Source organism: Bos taurus, chromosome 13, assembly GCF_002263795.3.
Source record: "Bos taurus isolate L1 Dominette 01449 registration number 42190680 breed Hereford chromosome 13, ARS-UCD2.0, whole genome shotgun sequence".
Lineage (NCBI taxonomy): Eukaryota > Metazoa > Chordata > Mammalia > Artiodactyla > Bovidae > Bos > Bos taurus.
The window spans coordinates 16,182,557-16,188,556 of NC_037340.1; the positions used below are offsets into that span (position 1 = coordinate 16,182,557).

The 6,000-nt window shown below is 44.6% G+C and overlaps 1 pseudogene across 1 annotated transcript; it reads right to left on the minus strand.

The window, feature by feature from the left end:
• Window positions 1-2,048: 2,048 nt before the first annotated feature.
• Window positions 2,049-3,590, minus strand: LOC100138864 (eukaryotic initiation factor 4A-II-like; annotated as a pseudogene). Its single transcript, XR_810477.4, has one exon. The product of XR_810477.4 is annotated as a eukaryotic initiation factor 4A-II-like (transcript).
• Between the last annotated feature and the right edge of the window lie 2,410 nt (window positions 3,591-6,000).

Consider the following 6,000-nt stretch of genomic DNA (forward strand, 5'->3'; position numbering starts at 1 on the left):
TATGTAGATACCAAAGCACAACAGAGGGAAAACTCAGAAGCCAGGCAAAGAATCTGTAAGCTGGATGGAGCCGGGCAGGCAGCCAGTCTCTGTGGCAGGAAAATGAACAAGACCAACCCTGCTGGGAGGCTGTGGTGGAGAGAATGGAAAAGTGAGGAAGAGTACATTATTTAGATGTTTATGTCTGGAAATGACATATGTCATTTCCGTCCACAGTTCACTGGCCAGAGGAAGGCACACAGCCAGGCTTCATTTCAGTGGGGCTGGGAAAGCAGTCTTTCTCAAGCCTCAGATGGTAAAGAATCTGCCTACAATGCAGGAGATCTGGGTTCAGTCCCTGGGTTGGGGAGATCCCCTGGAGAAGGGAATGGCTACCCACTCCAGTATTCTTGCCTGGAAAATTCCACGGACAGAGGAGCTTGGTGGACCCTAGTCCGTAGAGTCACAGAAATCTGGGCACCACTGAGTGACTGATACTTTCACTTTCACTTTCTATGCCAGGAAGTAGGAGGAAGCTGCATTTTGGTACCAAAAAAACCAGCAGAGGAAAGGTAGAACCGAGACTGGGGGTTCAGCAAGATGAAAAGCAGATGCTACCATAAGAATGAGACATAGAATTTGCAGAAATTTGGGGAGGCCCTTGTACCATGCATGGAACAGCACATTCAAACAGCATTTACGTCAACAGCAAAGTGTGCAGCTGACAAGAGGTGAGCAGGCCTCAGGAATCTGCATTTTCCATCATGCCCTGCAGCTGCCCTTAGGCAGCCAGCAGCGCTGCTGACTTTGCCAGAAGCCGCTGCATCACATAGTGAAGGAAGGAAATCTCTGAGATCCTATGATAAGCAGGGTGGTCTCTTCTAGGACACGTGGTGGGGGCGCGGTATTTTTAATACAAAGCTGCTGTACAGAATCGGGGGCACAAGGCTGGGAGAGTCTGAAAGAATGATTTTAGAGCTGTTGCTTAGTGGGGGAAAGATTCCGGTTTTATTCAAAGTTTCTGTCTTTACTGTGATTCCTAAGTGTATCCAAAGTGGCTTTTAAATGGTGTGGGTCTGCAAATCCAGGTCAGTAAATCACTGGAAAAGCCCCTGCTGCTGGGAAAGATTGAAGGCAAAAGGAGAAGGGAGCGGCTGAGGATTAGATGGCTAGACAGCATCACCGACTCAATGGACATGAATTTGATCAAACTCCAGGAGATAGTGGAGGACAGGGAAGGCTGGCATGCTGCAGTCCATGGGGTCCTAAGGAGTCAGATGCTGCTAAGCAATTGAACAAATCACTGGAAATGTTTTTTGTGTAACTCCACTAGATGGCGCAAGGTGCTCACCTATTTTGAGCTGATACACCCATCCTTGTTGGAGAAGACTCTTGAGATTCCCTTGGACTGCAAGGAGATCAAACCAGTCAATCCTAAGGAAATCGATCCTGAATATTCATTGGAAGGACTGATGCTGAAGCTGAAGCTCCAGTACTTGGGCCACCTGATGTGAAGTGCTGACTTATAAGAAACGACCCTGATGCTGGGAGTTTCAGCTTCAGCATCAGTCCTTCCGACGAATATTCAGGACTGATTTCCATTAGGATTGACTGGACGGATCTCCTTGCAGTTCAAAGGACTCTAAAGAGTCTTCTACAACACCACAGTTCAAAAGCATAAATTCTTCAGCATTCAGCTTTCTTTATAGTCCAACTCTCACATCCATACATGACTACTGGAAAAATCATAACTTTGACTAGACGGACCTTTGTTGGCAAAGTAATAATCTCTGCTTTTTAATATGCTGTCTAGGTTGGTCATAGCTTTACTTCCAAGGAGCAAGTGTCTTTTATTTTATTTTATTTTTTAAGTGAATATACAATTTATTTAACATTCAAACTTCATTAAGACATGTGCAATATGGCAATTTTACTGGGGGTTTAACCCTACCTAGGATGATTGCTTGCTGGGGCTTAGCAACAGGGTCCAGTTCACACTTAGCACTAATTAAATACTTTATTGAATAAATATAATACCAAACAAAATGCATTCAAATGCTAAAAAAAAATCAATTTTAAAGGCCTTTCTATTCAGGCTAATGACAAACACAATAAAGGCAGATATGCTAGTTTAACATAATTGGCTGATTTTATACAGCACTTATATCTTTTAGTCCACAAGTATATTATTAAATGATAGAGAACATCTAATACAACCATTTCTACAGAACTAGGAAATAAATTTCTAGGAAAGATTTTACAGACCCCATCTTTTATACCCACCCCAACAGTCTAACTCTAAAGAGGACAAAGCCAATGACTTTCCTCACAAGAGCTCACAACTAATATCGCTTTGCTATCAAAATCTGTATTTCTGATCCGTTATGAGCATTGAGACAAGATTCAAATATTCCCAACGAAAGAAGCACAATGCACATTGTGATCGCCTATTCAGCAACAGCGAGCACTGCATTCAAAACTATCTCATCCCAGGAATTAAATAAGATCGGCCACATTCATTGGCATTTCCTCCACTGTAGTATTGTAGAAAGTCTCAATGTCACGAAGAATCCTCTTGTCTTCTTCAGTAACAAAGTTTATAGCCACACCTTTCCTCCCAAATCGACCCCCTCTGCCAATTCTGTGAATATAATTTTCACGATTGGTAGGTAGATCATAGTTTATAACCAATGACACTTGTTGCACATCAATTCCACGAGCCAACAGGTCAGTAGTGATCAGAACACGGCTTGACCCTGATCGAAATTCCCTCATGATAACATCTCTTTCTTTCTGGTCCATGTCACCATGCAGGGCAGAAACTGTGAAGTCCCTGGCATGCATTTTCTCTGTGAGCCAGTCGACCTTGCGCCTTGTATTGAGGAAAAAAAACAGCCTGTGTAATTGTCAGTTTCTCGTACAAGTCACAAAGTGTATCCAACTTCCATTCCTCTCTTTCAACATTAATATAAAACTGTTTGATTCCTTCAAGGGTCAATTCTTCCTTTTTCACCAAAATTCGAATTGGATCTCTCATGAATTTTTTGGTCACTTCCAACACATCTGTTGGCATTGTGGCAGAAAGCAACACCACCTGAATACTAGTATTTAATTTTTGGAAAATCTCATAGATTTGATCCTTAAACCCTCGGCTCAGCATTTTCATCTGCTTCATCCAAAACGAACATTATGATCCATTTTGGAGAGAGATATCTTCTGTTTAACATATCAAACACTCTCCCTGGTGTTCCAACAACAATATGTGGTGCTTCAGCCTGCAGTTTTTGCATTTCATTTCGAACATTTGTTCCACCAATGCAGGCATGACAAGTTGCTCCCATATAATCTCCAAGTGCCAGAATTACCTTTTGGATCTTTAATACATGGAATAATAGCTCTCTGCTGAATAGCTGATGGCTTCTCAAAACCATAAGCATAGATGCCCCGAAGAAGAGACTCCTTTAAGTTCATATCATCAAAGTTATCAACAATCTCATTCCAGTTGCTCTCGATGACACCATCGGGGTCCATTCCCTCTGGGCCGCCATGTTCTCTGTTATAATCCGCGGAGCCACCAGACATGATCCGAAGAACCACTCAGTGCCGGACTGCAGCAAGTGTCTTTTAATTTCATGGCTGAAGTCACCATCTGCAGTGATTTTGGAGCCTCCCAAAATAAAGTCTCTCACTGTTTCCATTGTTTCCCCATCTATTTGCCATGAAGTGATGGGTCCAGATGCCAAGATCTTAGTTTTCTGAATGTTGAGTTTTAAGCCAACTTTTTCACTTTCATCAAGAGGTTCTTTAATTCTTCACTTTCTGCCGCAAGGGTGGTGTCATCTGCATATCTGAGGTTATTGATATTTCTCCTGACAATCTTGATTCCAGCTTGTGCTTCATCCAGCCCAGCATTTCACATGATATACTCTGCATATAAGTTAAATAGGCAGGGTGACAATATACAACCTTGACGTACTCCTTTCCCCATTTAGAATCAGTCTGTTGTTTCATGTCCAGTTCTAACTGTTGCTTCTTGACCTACATACAGATTTCTCAGGAGGCAGGTCAGGTGGTCTGGTATTCCCATCTCTTTAAGAATTTTTCACTGTTTGTTGTGATCCACAGAGTCAAAGGCTTTGGCGTAGTCAATAAAGCAGAAGTAGCTGTTTTTCTGGAACTCTCTCGCTTTTTTCGATGATCCAGTGGATGTTGGCAATTTGATCTCTGGTTCCTCTGCCTTTTCTAAATCCAGCTTGAACATCTGGAAGTTCATGGTTCATGTACTGTTGAAGCCTTGCTTGGAGAATTTTGAGCATTACTTTGCTAGTGTGTGAGATGAGTGCAATTGTGTGGTAGTTTGAACATTCTTTGGCATTGGCTGAAACTCCAGGACTTTGGCTGAAACTCCAATAATTTGGCCACCTGATGCGAAGAACTGACTCATTGGAAAAGACCCTGATGCTGGGAAAGATTGAAGGTGAGAGAAGGGGACGACAGAAGATGAGATGGTTGGATGGCATCACCGACTTGATGGACATGAGTTTGAACAAGCTTCAGGACTTGGTGATGGACAGGAAAGCCTGGCGTGCTGCAGTCCATGGGGTCACAAAGAATTGGAAATGACTGAGACTGAACTGATGCTGGGGAAGATTGAAGGCAGGAAGAAAAGAGGATGACAGAGGACAGGATGGTTGGATGGCATCACCGACTCAGTGCACATGAGTTTGAGCAAGCTCTGGGAGATGGTGAAGAGTCGTGTGAGATGAGTCAAACATGACTGAGTGACTGAACAACAACAATGGTCTTTGTGGGTTTCCTTGCGGTAAGGCCCAGCGGTAAGGAATCTGCCTGCAATGCAAGAGACACAAGTTCGATCCCTGGGCCAGGAAGATCCCCCAGAGAAGGAAATGGCAACCCTTCCAGTATTCTTGCCTGGGAAATCCCATGGACAGAAAACCCTGGTGGGCCCCTGTCCATGAGGTCAAAAAAGAGTCAGACATGACCTAGCAACTAAATGACAACAACAAAATGGTCCTTGTGCAAAATAGGGGACCAAGAACTTTAAAGTAAAACATTGACCAGGCAGTAGGTAGACAGGAACTCCTGTGTCATTCTAGAATAATCACAGGAGCTCTACTTTAGTGGCATTGCATAGCCATACACCTAATATCACCAGAGTCAACTATGCAGCGTTCCCTTCAAAAACACTGGCTTCACCACACATTAAAACTACTGATTCCGACATACAACACATAAAACTCATGAATACAGAGGACAGATTCACTTCTAAGTCTTATTCAGAAGCTGCACTTATGAAACGGAAGCAGTGGATAAGTACGTACTATAAATAATCAGCCAGTCGAGCAAGCGGCATTCACGAAAATACCTTCTATACACCAGTATCCTGGCTGAGGCAGGGGTTGGGGGGAGAACTCTGGGAGGGGGCTGGTTTGGTTTCCCTTCTGAATAGGCTGCTGGCATGCTTTCCCGGGGCTTCCCACGTGGCACTAATGGTAAAGAACTCGCCTGCCAATGCAGGAGACATAAGAGACTGAGGTTTACTCCCTGGGTCAGGAAGATCCCCTGGAAGAGTAAATGGCTACCCACTCCAGTCTCCTCTTGCCTGGAGAAGCCCAAGGACAGGGGAGCCTGGCGGGCTACAGTCCATGGGGTCGCAAAGAGTCAAGAGTACTGAAGTGACTCAGCGTGCGCTCCGCTGGGGTTACCTCCAGGTGCAAGTGCCTTGGCAGAGGCCTGTCTGTCTGAAGATGCTCAACTGCTGGCCTCCTGCCTTGTGGTCCCTCCACTGGGTCCTACTGAGTGTTTCTCCATGCATGGAAAGCAAGTGATCCCAGACCAGCTACCTCCAAGGTATGCCCATACCTCCTGAGAATGTGTCCACGTGCACGGACCACATATAGCTGACCCCTCAGTCTGCCCTCTCCCCTCATAGATGGCTTCAGCCAGCCTCTTGGGGTGGGGAGGTGCCAGAGACCCCCAGCAACCTTCCCCAAAGAGGTC